General features: G+C 56.9%; 1 protein-coding gene across 1 annotated transcript in view; it reads right to left on the reverse strand.

The window, feature by feature from the left end:
- Nucleotides 1-13,108, reverse strand: part of PPARGC1B (PPARG coactivator 1 beta) — a 41,066-nt gene that overhangs the window by 27,333 nt on the left and 625 nt on the right. The gene's annotated exons all lie outside the window — the stretch shown is intronic.

Consider the following 13,108-nt stretch of genomic DNA (forward strand, 5'->3'; position numbering starts at 1 on the left):
GGGAAAGCATCCTGGCCACACGCCCTGATCCTGGGGAGGAGGCCACCCTGCTTTTGAAAGAGATTTTCTTTTCATCTCCTTCCTGCCCTGGGGAGGCAGCTGCCTCGCAGGTGCTTGGCACTGAGAAGATGTGTTTTGGCAGCCCAAGGCTTTCCAGGAGTTCCCTCAAGCCCCTCAGGCACCGGCAGCACCCACCGCAGACAGCAGCAGGGTGCTGGGGGGTGAGCTGGGGCTGGAGAGGCAGGAGAACCCCATGGGATGAACCCCATGGGATCCTCTAGGAACGGGGCTGGAGCACTGCCTGGTCCTGCCTCAGCCTGTGCACAACCCCAGGCTGCTCCCTCCGGCAGCAATGCTGCCTCTCCACCTCTGCTGGGCCACCAGCTGCTCCTCCTTCCCTGGGGGATCTGGGGTGCTGGTGGATGGGGGAGGCTGGGAGGGGAGCTGAGGGGCTGGCAGGGTGCAGAGTGCAGGGATGCAGGTGCAGGGATGCAGGGTGAAGGATGCAGGGATACAGGCTGAAGGGATGCAGAATGCAGGGTGCAGGGTACAGGGATGCAAGGTACAGGATGCAGGGATGCAGGATGTAGGGTGCAGGGATGCAAGGATACAAGGATGCAGGGTGCAGGATGCAGGGAAGCACGGATGCAGGATGCAGGGATGCAGGGATGCAGAATACAGGGTGCAGGGTACAGGGATGAAAGATGCAGGGTGCAGGATGCAGGGATGCAGGACACAGCCCAGCCCTGCGCTCCCAGCTGGATTCTGCTCCTGCATCACTCACAGCACCCCAAGAGCAGCACCAGCAGGGACCAGCAGCCCCTGCTCAGCAACTGGGTCAGCTAAATATAAATGGAGCAGCCCCAGAACCAGGCACCTTCCTGCCTTGCATCATTGACACCCTAAAAAGCACAGCCTGGGGATCAGGGCTGTGGCAGCCGTGAGGCTTCACCAGAGGCTCTGCTGAAGCTGCTCCTTTGTAGCCATTGCTGCAAGGCCTCCCACCCTTCACCCTGCTCGCCCAGGAGGTGGGGGACCAGGTGGGACAGATGGCTGCAGGACAAGGGGACCAGGTGGGACAGATGCCTGCAGCATGGATGCTCCCAGGAGGCCACAGCTGCGAGCTATGTGTGCACTCCTCCACACAGAAAAGGCCCCCAAGAGGGAGATTTCCACTTCCATTTATCCAAACCAGGCGGATCAGCTCCCAGGCACCAAGGCAAGCAGCTCAAAGCCCTTCATTAGAGCTGGGCAGATGCCTCCCAGCCCAAGGGGTGCAGGCGTGCACCCACACGTTCGGCTCCCCAGTGCTGCACATCCCTGGGTAAGAACATTTTGTAGGAAAACTCTGCAGCAGCATGGCTTAGTGCCAATATCCCCAGTCTGCTGCACCCCAAGGGCAGATGCCAACCCCAGTGCAGCCTGCCCTGTAATTTGTGGGTGCAGTAAATCTGCTGGAGCCCAGGAGAGGCAGGTTTGGGGTGCTTTGGGCTGCTCCCTTCACAGCCTTTTTGGCACCATGTGGGAGAAGAGGGATGGTGCTCACCCCACACACAGCCTGAACAGCCCTTTGCAGCCTGCAGGTCTCCAGTTGTCTGCAGCTGAACATCACCCACCCCGGAGGGTTGGTTATTAGGGAAAAACACTTTAATGAGGCAGCTCATTAAAGGCAGGAACAGATTAACCCAGGAACCTGAGGAACTCGGTGACTGCCGAGTTCAAGAATAGGAGAAATAGACTTTTCCCTGGCAACGGTGGGAGATGCTGCCTCAAAGCAGTGGGATGAGCCCTTGAATCCTCAAAGCCCTTTCAAAGCCCTGCACCCTCCCAGGAACTGTGTGAGCTCTGCAGATGAAAGATGCTGGGAAGGGTGGACCACAGCTTGAAACCTACGAAAACACCCACTGAAATACAAGTGGAAAATACTCCATCCCCAATAGTCAACTTCAGGCACTGCCTCCTCCACTGATCAAGCAAAATCCCAGCACCAGTGTGGACTTCCAGCAGGGATGCTCCAGGGAGCAAGACACAGCCCTGCTGCACAGGAGCAACGTGGGAGGAGAGGCAAAGGCAAGCAGAGTTCAGAGTTACGGTCACCACAGAAAAATGAACCCTGGAAAAAAAAACCCAGCTCCATTTCCCACTATGAGGAAAGATTTGCAGCCCATCCCTTTGCACAGGCAGAGGAGAGGCTGAGTGGTGGCAGGGGATGCCAGGGTTACCTGACAGCCACTCCAGCAGCAGGGCGAAGAGTCAGGCCCGTGCCGAGGCTGTTATGAATGAAGGTGGGAGCAGAGCAGCTAAAGATAACTTTGTGAGCAGGTACTATTAATAGCAATACTCCCAGGCTTTCGCTTTGTGCTTCCTCGGCGGGATGGAGGAGCGCTAATGGATCGAGCCCTGCCGTGGCTCCGGGGGAAGGGCTCCGTGTGATCCCTGAGCCCAGAGTGGCACTGACGCCCTCGAGGAACGGGGAGCAGATGCAGTGCCACTTGTCACTTGCCACTTGTCACTTGCCACCGGTCACTTGCCACCAGTCACCCGCCACCGGCGTGGCACCGGCCGGGCGCTGGGAGTGAGGATGCTGGCGAGGCTGCTGCCATGCCGGTTTCCATGGCGACTTCAGCACTTGGCGCGAGATGGAGATGACGGGATCAGCCAGAGGAGTCACTGAGCGGAGCTGGCGTCCTCCGTCTGCCGTGGCCGGCGGCGCAGCCCTGCCAGCCCGGCCAGCGCGAGCGGCTGGCACAGGGCGCGCACCCGCAGCCTCGGGGCATCTGGGTCCCCCTCTTGTGTGGCTGACTGTTGTCCTGGTGATGCAGAGTCTGCACATCCCATTGGCTCCTCCCCGGCATCTCCAGGAAAGCTCTGACCCCAGGTCTGTGCCCCAGGCTCTCCTCCAGCACTGCATTTCCATTCCCAGCTGGGAATGTCTGTGTCCCCTGCAGCAGGACACACATTCCTTCACACCCCTGTTTGTGCCGCTGGCACAGCCTGGTAGTGGTACCCAGCTCCTCTCTGCAGCTGAAGGAGATGCTGCAGGCCGGGGCTGAGCTGGCACTGGGACAGCCCTGATCCTCACTGGCCCTTGGCCCTGCAGAGGCTTTCCCTGGCTTACAGGTAATCTAAGATCAAGTGCTCCAGCCAGCCGTGCCTGGTCAGACACACAGGGACACCATGGAGCAGTGGGGAACCGAACACCTGCAGCATGTGACTCCCCAGCTGGCTCAGCCTCCCCGGCCCCACAAGAGCACTCCCTGGGGACCCCAGCCCTTGCCAAGCTGCCACGTGTGGCCGTGGCATTCCCAGTCTGCTGGCAAGGAGCACACAGGGCTGGGGCAGTGGGCTGAGGGCTGGGACCCCCGGCACCCCCTCCCACCCGTCTGCAGGATCCTCACCACACACCCTTTTATTCCAGCAGTGCAATTAGCCTTGCTGACCCCTGAAATCCTCAGCCTCTCTAAGCAGCCATGCATTAAATCCCGGATCCAGGAGTGGAAATAGACTTTGTAAAAGGCTTATGGCCCTATTTATTACATTTTACGCATGACGGAGCCGGACGGCGCGGCAGCAGCACTGCGGCCGGTACCGGCGCTGCCTCCACGCCGGACACTCAGACGGACACACGGACACAGGGGCTGCAGTGGGCAGCAGAGCCTCGGCAGGTGGCTGCTCCCAGCCAGGCCTGTGCTGCCAGCTGAGTGCTCCCGCAGACACAGGGATATCGATCTAGATGAAAGCCAACACCGCTGCCGGGGCCGGGTAACCGAATCTGCCGCACATTTGTATTCCTCGGAGCAGGGCGGGAGGGCTGCAGCCATCTGCCAGGGACCGGGGGATCCTGGGGACACTGCGAGCCCACCACACAGAGCCCGCTGTGCCACCTCCTCCTCCATCTCACCTGCGCCCTGCTAGGGCCCAACAACACCCAGCTGAGCAGGGCATCGCCCAAGCAGGAGCTGGCAGGTCCCTGCTGTGCAGTGGGAGCGGAGGGGACAGCGCACGGGGCTCGCAAAGTTGTCCAAGGGCACCGTGTGCAGCCAGCATGCAGGTGTTCACTGACACATCCCTGGGGTCCCACGGCTTAGCCAGGTGGCTCCTGCCCCAGGGGATGGCAGAGGAGCCTGCACACCACAGGTATCTCTGAGTGAGGGGCAGGGATGGGTGTGCAGGGAGGCAGAGGTGTGCAAAGGAAGCAGCACCAAAAGCACAGGGGCAGTGCTCAAACAGCTGAGGGACCCTCTGCTTTCCTGCAGGAAACTCAAGGCAGCTCCTGTGTGTCTCCAAATCCCAAGGAGCCCCTGCAGCAGCACTAGGCCAGGGAGCTGCTCATGTGTCAGTGCTGCAAAGCAGAAGGGAGCAGAGGGAAACACAAAGGTGTCCTCTCCACACTCCTAAAACGAGCCAGCTGCAGAGACTCGTGTCCCCAAGTCCCTGGGACACCAGCACACACACACACAGAGAGCTGCTTCCCACCTCCTCGGAAGGGACACAGGGCACCCTCACTGCAGGGCAGTTGGAAATGTTAGGAGACAAAGCAAAGGTCACCCTGTGAAACTCAGTTTCCGTCAACGCTTGGTGCAAGGTGTGAGCCTGGTGAGGCCAGGGGGTGCACGAGAGCCCCCCCACAGCACAGGGTCAGACCCATCTCTTGTGCTGACCCCAAAGGCAGAGAGCTGTGGTGTGTGTCAAGAGCAGAAGTGGATCCATGGGCTGTGAATAGTGCCCAAATTCTGCCAACACCTGAATTTCAGAGAAGTGCACAGGCCCTGGTGCCCAGGAGGGGGGGTGTGAGTGTGTGTGTCCCTCAATACCCATGAATTGGGAATTGGCACCTGTGGGGTGTCCCTCAGCTTGGGGCTTGGTCCCACAACGTTCCCTGAAGGTGCTCAAGCGCTTTGCTGCCTGAGGCAGCAGAAGGAGCCTTGCACTTCTCTGGTTTTCTACCCAGTGCCATGTTGTGGGGGTGATTCCTCTCCAACTGATCACCCCAAGGTGCTGCAGCCCCGCAGGGCTCCTTGGCAGGGCTGGGTGTGGAGGTTTCACCCCACAGCTCAGCTCTGCCTCAGTGCTTTGGAGTACAGATCCCCCTACAAAGGGAGGTGATGGTACAATAACAAACAGTGTTTGGGCACAGATGGGCCCTGGCCTCAAAAGATATTGAGACATTTAGAAAAATCCCAGCAGTTCACATCTTCACAGGTTTGTGCTTCCCAACCCAGTCACTGCCCTGAAACACTGCAAGCCCATCCTGCTAATGGCAAGGGGAACAATCCCCCCAGGCCCCACTGAATGAGGTTTAAACTCCCCACAACACCCATGCACAAAGGTCCCATACCCGCCAGGGCACTGGCAGGCTAATCCTCCCTCCAGAGCAGCTGCTATATTTAGGTATCTAAATGAGACAGAGTGGCTCTTTCCAAAAAAGAGTTCGTTTGGGTTACATAAATACAGAGAGAAAGTTGAAAGCTGTGTTTCCAGGTCCTTGCACTGCCATGAGCGAGCGGCAGAGATGAGGACAGGCTCCCCCTGATAATCTGCCTTTCATGTATTTTTGACTCAGCTGGATGTGCAGACGGGTTTCCAGCTCCTTGGGGCAGATGGGCAGCAGGCACTGCTGGACACTGAGGTGGACACTGAGAGGAGGCAGCCAGGGCAAGCAGACCCTCAGTTCTCCCCAGGGAAACCACTCTGCATCCCAGATGTCCTGGCAGAGGAAAGGAGCAGCCAGCCCCATGGCATGGGCAGGAGGAGTCAACAGGAGTAAATAAAGTGAGCAGCTCCAGCCCTTCCCATCTGTGCTGTCCCAGCATCCTCTCCATGACATCGCTCTTCTCTCAGCTATCAACTTCCTTCCTGCTGCATCCACTTCCACATCCCAAAGCCTCTGGTCCCATGGAGAATTCCCAAGAGAATGTCCTGCACACTTCCCACGGCTCACCCCAAACTCCAGGGGCTGCTCCCCAGTTCAGATGGGGGGTGCTCACCAGCAAAGCAATGTCCCCCCCAGAGCTGGGTGACAACAGACCGTGAGGGATTCTGGGGACACGGGCGACGTGCTTTCATTTTCAAAATATATATAAATAGACATACTTATTCCTACTTAAAAGGACACAGCAACAAGGGAAAAAAAAAAAAAAACCAGCTCAAATACCATCCAACCTTTCAGCCTGAGAAAACCACACAGTTCTCACAGGCTTCAGTTCTGTTACCTGGGAAATGGGTTCTAGCACTCGAAACCCGCATGCGCCAGCCTCCCTGTGGGGCCCACACAGAAACAGAAACTTCCTTTTTAAGAAAAAATTGCGATTTTTTTTCTGTTCATTATCAGCACGGTTTGGTCGTGACTGTGTGCGAGCCTGCTCTAAAGGAGAAGCGACTCTGGTGGTTTAAATCTCCAGCTGTGCAGAGCTCTGGGGTTGATGCTGTCGGAGGGGAGGTTTGAAAATCCTAAAATTCTCGTGACATTAAGATGTGGGAAGGTGGCCCTGAGCTGCACACACCTGGCATGGGCAGAGCTGCAGGTCCCCGAGCCAGGGGCAAAGGGAAGCAACCTTGGTTTGCAGGGAGCCAACAGGAAAGCAAAGTTTAATTAGCTGGAAGCCAAGGGCTGTGGAAGTTGCAAACATTTGCACCAAGGCAGAGAAAGTGCCAAGAAATCAGGACAGAGGACTAAAGCTGGACAAAGTTCAGTTAGTGAGCACCCTGTGCATGGCAGCAGTGGGTGCTGGCAGCTCGCATTACCCCTGGCCAGCTCTGCCTGCAAACCCCAATCCCACACATGGGCAGTGGGATCTGGCCCTGCTCCCAGCCCAGGAGAGTGGGCTCTGCCTGGAGCAAAGGAGCAAACCATGGCCACCAGCTCTGTGCCCACCAGTGTCACCATGCTGGCACAGCATGGGGAAAGGGAGACAGAGCCTGGACCTGCTTCATCCTTCCAGGAGAGCTGTGAGTGCCACGTTTGTCACCTCCAGCTCCTCATTGTCCCCTTGGCACGTGCACAGCCACAGCCCCGGTGTGACCAGTGCTGGTCTCAGCTCCAGCCCAGCCCTGTGCACATGCAAAGGGGTCATGGCAGTCTCCTGAACACCCTGCAGCTACAGATGCACTTTCTTCATGAAAAAATAATAACGTGGCTCCCTCCTACCTAGGAATTCAGCTGAAAAAATGCAAGAAAGGCTCAGCAAAAATGCTGCTCGGCAGCTCCTCTGCACCCCCAGGGACAGCTGGGGCTGCTCCAGCCCTGGGTCACCTCGTGGCAGGACAGCCAGGTCCCCAGCTGTCACTTGTGAAAGCCACATCCCCCCTTGCACGGCGCAGGAGGGAGCAGAACAAACATGAAGAGAGGCAGCTGGGCTTCCTTCCATCCCCACAGCCCTGCTCAGGACGCTCGGCTCTCGCCACAGGATTTCCTTGCTCTTGACGTCCATGAAAATTAGGAAATGAGGGTTCCTCGGGGAATAGGTGGGGAATTTTGGCAGCGGGGGTGAAAGGATGACACTTCCCACATCGCTCCCACCATGTGCAGGGGACAAAGCAGGTCCTGCAGCCTCCCCAGACAAAGGGGGGAGCAGAAGTGACAGCAGTGCTGAGCTTCTGTTCCCTGAGTCAAACTCAGAAAAACTGAAACAGGAACTGAGGGGCCTGGCTGTGCTGGCTCAGCAGAGGGGCTGCAGCACTGGCCTGGCCACAGGGCCACAGGAAGAATTCAGAAAATGCATCTCAGTAAAGATATGCTGCTGCCCTGCAACTGTAGTCCCTGCAAGAGCTTGAGGCGCCACCTCAGCACAAAAACATCCATATAAAGCATGTACTGCTCATCCCAGGGGAGGGGAGAAGTGTCACATCAGCCCTTGTCCAGCCTGTATCCCCATCCCAACTGCTGGGTGGGCAGGGGGCCGTGGGGACAGAGGGGACACAGATGTACAAAGCTCCGGCACCCTTCAGCATCACCATGCTCCCCCAAAGAAGCTCCTGGTGCTGGGGTGCCCACCCAGCTCCCAGTGCCTGCAGGCTTTGCCTCAGGACATGGGATGTGAGATAAGGGAAGTATTTTCCCTAAGCCCCACATTGCTGCCCAGAGCCAGCAGAGATCAAAGGTTACTCTGGCTACTGGATGTGTCCCCAGGGCTGCCACAGCCCCTCCACATCCCCCAGCAGCAGATACCACACTTGCCACACGAAGAACCCCTCCCTCGGGGGGGTTTCCAGATCTTCCACAGCCAAGGGAGATTTGCAGCTTTTACTTTTCCCTGTGTTAATTCAGAAGTGAACTGGTTTAATGCAGCAGCTCGGCCTTGACTGTTGCCTGCACGTGGGGAAGTGCAGCGAGAGGGGCTGGATAAGGACAGGGCTGACAAGGCCCTGAGCGCAGCCGGATCTGTGCAAAGTCCTTCGGCGGTTCTTGGAAGCTCCCGTTATTGAGAGGAACAAAAAACAACACAACCAAAAAAAAAAAAAAAAAACAACCCACCAACAAAACCAACCGCCATAAATAAATAAATAATAATTTGCGAGCCAGAGTTCAGGAAAAAGTGCTGAAAAGCAGAATGGCTGAGCGATAAGGGAAGGCAAACACATTGGCTGGAGCATCACCCAGTGCCTCCAGTGCCGGTGCCCACGGAAGTAGGTCAGTACCTCACCTGACCACCCGCCCCATTAACTTCAACCTTGAGTCCTTACTACGAGCACAGAACATCCTCGTCCAGGCACTGTGAGATGCTCTGCAGGCAGCAGGAGGTGCTGCCATTGAAGGCTGCCCACTCCCGGAGTGCAGCCCCTCACGGAGCGTGGCGGTCGCCCCGGCGCTGGCGGCGGCTCCGGCGCGCACAGAGATCCCCCCCTGCTAAATCACTTCAGGCTGCCAAGCAGTCACGAGAAATGTAAGCCCGAGCCGGGTTGCCATGGAGCAGGGCTCAGCTGCGGAGCCTGAGGCGATTCCTCCAAAGGAGGTGTCTGCAGGCCGGGCCCTGCCAGCGCCTCCTGGGCCCGGCCCCGCCGAGCGCCACACGCGCGGTGCCCGTGGAGCCACAGCTCTGGGGACAGCGCTTCCCACTGCTGCAGAGCCCCACAGGGACAGTGCCCCTGGCCCTGGTGACACCATCTCCCTCACAGCCAGGGGCCTGCAGAAGTGGTGGCTTCGGCACAGACCGGCCCTGCACAACGCCTCAGCCCAGGGATGTCCCCAAGGCGCCGTGGTGCTGGCACGTGCTGGCCAGGGGGAATCGTGTTCTTCATGGGATCACTGAATTGTTTGGGTTGGAAGACACTTTAAAGCTCATCTATTCCATGCTCTGCCATGTGTAGAGACACTTTCCACTATCCCAGGTTGTTCCAAGCCCATCCAGCTTGGCCTTGGACACTGCAGCCACAGCTTCTCTGGGCACCCTGTGCCAGGGCCTGCCCACCCTCACAGGGAAGAATTTTTTCCTAATATCTCCTGTATCCTTCTATATTTTCCTACTCTCAGTCAGTTTGAATCCTTTCTCCTTGTCCCATCACTACAGCACTGCAGTTTCCATATTCTGCCACAGCCCCCCAAAAGGGGATCTCAGAGTCTGCTGGGCTCCTGCCCTTGGCACCACACCAACCCATCTGCCAGGAGCCAGCCTGTGACACCCCTGTCCCCAGCCCTGCACCAGGGACATGGCACCCATCCCCTAAAAACAGGAGAAGGGGCATTCCCAGAGCATTTTTAATTAGACAACCAGCCGTGCCAAAGAGCTCGTGTAAGTGGAGTTCCTCCCTACAAAAAGGCTTTTGACATTGGAAAGGTTAATGTGAGAGAGATCCCTCTCCCTCACAAAGCTCCCTTTGCTGGAGGCCCTCGTTGAGCCCTTAATTATTCACCTGTTGGAGAGGTGCCTTTCCATGACGGCATGAGAGCGGGCAGGGATGTGCAGGTGGGGGCAAACCCCGGCGTGGGGGCACTGCCAGGGTGGGGAACACGGCTCAGAATCCCGGGGGGAAGGCAAGCAGGTGTGTGGGGATGCTCTGAGGAGCAGGTTCCAGCCCAGCCCTCCTCTCCTTCCTCCTGCTGCTGGCTGCTGTCTCTCTCCTGGCTCAGCTCAGACTCTGCTGTGCTCGCCAGCCTCTGCTGGGGTGGGGACAGCCACCAGCACCCCCAGCACCCTCCAACCCCTGCTCCAGCACAGTGACAGCCACCAGGACACAGCCACCCTGCTTCCCAGAAAACTTCAGCCTTCTCCAGCCCTGGCACTGCAGCAGCCTTTCGACCCACGCTGCAGCAATGCAGCTGAGGATGCTTCTTGCACAGGCCCTCAGGCTGTCTGTCATCCAAACCCATCCCAAATCTTCGAGAGAAAAGCCACAGAAGAAGCAGGATATGGGTCAGCTCAGTGAGGACTACCAGAAATTAGGGATGCATCCCCACTCCATCACTAGAAATGCCAACCCAGCGCCAGCTCGCTGAGCCTCCTGCACTCATCGATGGATTAAGCTGTTAGCAGGAGGCTGGGAAGTTAAAGAGGGAATATTGTATTTCAGTTCATGTGATCTTTAAACATCCCTCTGAGAAGCAGCCTGGGTTTTTGGTTTTTTTTAATTTTCCCCCCCCCCCGCTGCACTTTGTTTGGGGTTTTTAAACGAATTGAAGCCGTAAGAGCCACAGCCTCTCGCAGGGATGCTGAGAGCTGCTCCGTGCTGCTCTCAGCAGAGCTGAGCTGCCTGGCTGGCACTTCCCAGTGCCTGGTGCCAGCAGATGAACCAGCCACAACCAGCTTCGTACCTCTGAGCAGCAGAGTTGCACAAAATGGATTAAGCAGGCCCAGAAATGACACATTTTGAGACGCAGCAGAACAAAATCGCTTTTTTTTGCTGCCAAAAAAAAAAAAAAAAAAAAAAAAAAAAAAAAAAAAAACAGAAAAAAAGGAAAAAAGGAGTTGGCAGATATCAAGTGAAAACCCCTGATTTTCTTTCTGTAGCAATGCAGGTACCACGTGAATCATCGCTGTCCTCGATATGTAAATAGAGGTTAGCAGGCACCCTCAGCACAAACCCTTTATGAATAAGGGACTGATGCAGACACCCCTGCCAAACCTTCCCCTTGCTCAGGATTCCTCCCCTGGAGAAGAAGGGATCACCTGGCACCTGCACCAACTGCGCCTTTCTCAAAACCTCCTGCAAAAGCCAGGGCTGGGGAGGAGCATGGGCGAGAGAGAGCAGCAGAGTCCCAGTTCCTCAAAATTTCCACGAAGGAAACGGCTGCCATTCATCACCTCGTGGCCTCCTGACACCGCAGCCTGTCAGGATAATCTGCTCTCGTGCTGGAGCGCTGGGGTTTTTGGGGCAGCAGCTTTGGGGCTCCTCGGAGGAGTCAGTAACCCAGTTGTAAGCACAGTAGTAATGGGGAGAGACGTCAGCACCAGCCCGGCCCGCCTCCTGCTCCCAGTTAGAAGGCAGCATGTGACAGAGCCAGGGCTGGAGCCTTCCCCCAGTTTCATCAGAGGTTAAGGTACAAGCACAACACATGCTTACAACTTCAGGCGGTTCTTAGGCAAATGCATGCAAATCATAGCTTGGTGGGGGGGTCCCTGTTTTTTTCTTCCTTTTTCTTTCTTATCTTTTCTTCCCATCCCAGCCCTGAGCCCCTCAGCGCACATGGGGACAGAAGAGGAAATGGAATTACGGAGAGCAGAGCACAGAGGGGCTGCACGGGAGCTGCAACGCTGCCCTCGCTGCTCCTCTCCTCCCACACCTGCAGACTTCGGACCAGAGCTACCTGTGCTGCTCCCTCCAGCACAGAGCACGCCAGGGACAGGCAGAGAAAACAGGGGACACAGCCAACCACGTTTCATAAACTTGGTCTCATTTCAGCACAGGCCATTTCACAGTTCCAAATTTTCCAGAGAATGTTCACAACATGGTGGGCTCGCACCAGAGAAGGATGACAATTCGTAGGATTTTTTTTTTTTTCTCCCTTCCCTTAGCAATCCCTTTTTGGAATAAGATTCTTAAATTGGCACATCAAATGCTGACCAAAAAGCAAAGAAAAAAAAGAGAAACAAGGCTCCAGGCACGTGCTGCAACCATAAGAGCTTTTCATGTCGTGGTTAACACGCGGAGAACGGGAGGGTTGTGACAGGGAAGTGCAGCCAGGAACTTTCACCTGTTCAGGGAGCAATGGGGCTGGTGGGAGCTGCAGCCTTTCTCCCAGGGGATGGCATCCCACACAGCCAGCCCACTCCGAGGGACAGTGTCCCACACAAGCAGCCTCCCCTCGCCAAGCTGGTTCCTTCAGCAGTAACAAAATGGAAAAAACCCACAAACTGCTTACAAAACCTCGGCCCAGTTCTCACCTTTCCTGACCCTCCTGCTGTAATCAAGCTGTCAGCAGCTCTTGGTTAAGAAGCCGGGCTGCCTGCCCCCCGCTCTGCTCCCGGTCCCGTGCCAAGCCGGAGCGCTCTGGCACTGCTGCATGCGAGCAGAGGCGCTGGGACTACATCAATCTGGCTGGTGGCAAGCCCTGCCTGGTTCTGTCTGGCACACGCACCGCGGGCAAATCTGATTTACCAGGTTGTTTGTTTTGAACCCAAACGGCGGCAGGATTAACCCTCGTCCTGTTCCCCGCAAACACACAACACGCTCCTGCTGCTGGCAACAGCGGGGCTGAACTGGGGCGAGAGCAAGGGTTGGGATGAATGTGCTCGCTTCACAATCTGAGCTATTTTGTAATCCGTGGTTATGAAAGTGAAGGGTCGGGGGGGATGATACATAACTACAGAAAACTCTTCCCACTTGCAGCAGCCTCATCAAACCGACTGCGAAATGCGTGCCCCGGCTCCGGCTCCTGCCCGGTTTATTGTATAGCGCCTCTCTTGCAGCCCCCAAAATGGAAAAGCATGCGAGCCCTATAGCCAGCACGGCTCGCTCTCGTGATCCCGCCGGAGCTGCCAAGGAGCCTTAATCTCATTTTAATACCCAGCTCCGTCCAAAACACAGCCCATCCACATTTTGGAGCCGGGCGACTCGCAGCAACGAGACCCCTGTCGCTGTCGCACCACCCCCCCTCCCCTTCCTCCCCAGACCTCCATCCCCCAAGATCCCAGCCCGTATGCGTGGAACTGACGCTCGGCATGACTCATCCCCC

This window comes from Oenanthe melanoleuca, chromosome 13 (assembly GCF_029582105.1).
Source record: "Oenanthe melanoleuca isolate GR-GAL-2019-014 chromosome 13, OMel1.0, whole genome shotgun sequence".
In the NCBI taxonomy this organism is placed as follows: domain Eukaryota; kingdom Metazoa; phylum Chordata; class Aves; order Passeriformes; family Muscicapidae; genus Oenanthe; species Oenanthe melanoleuca.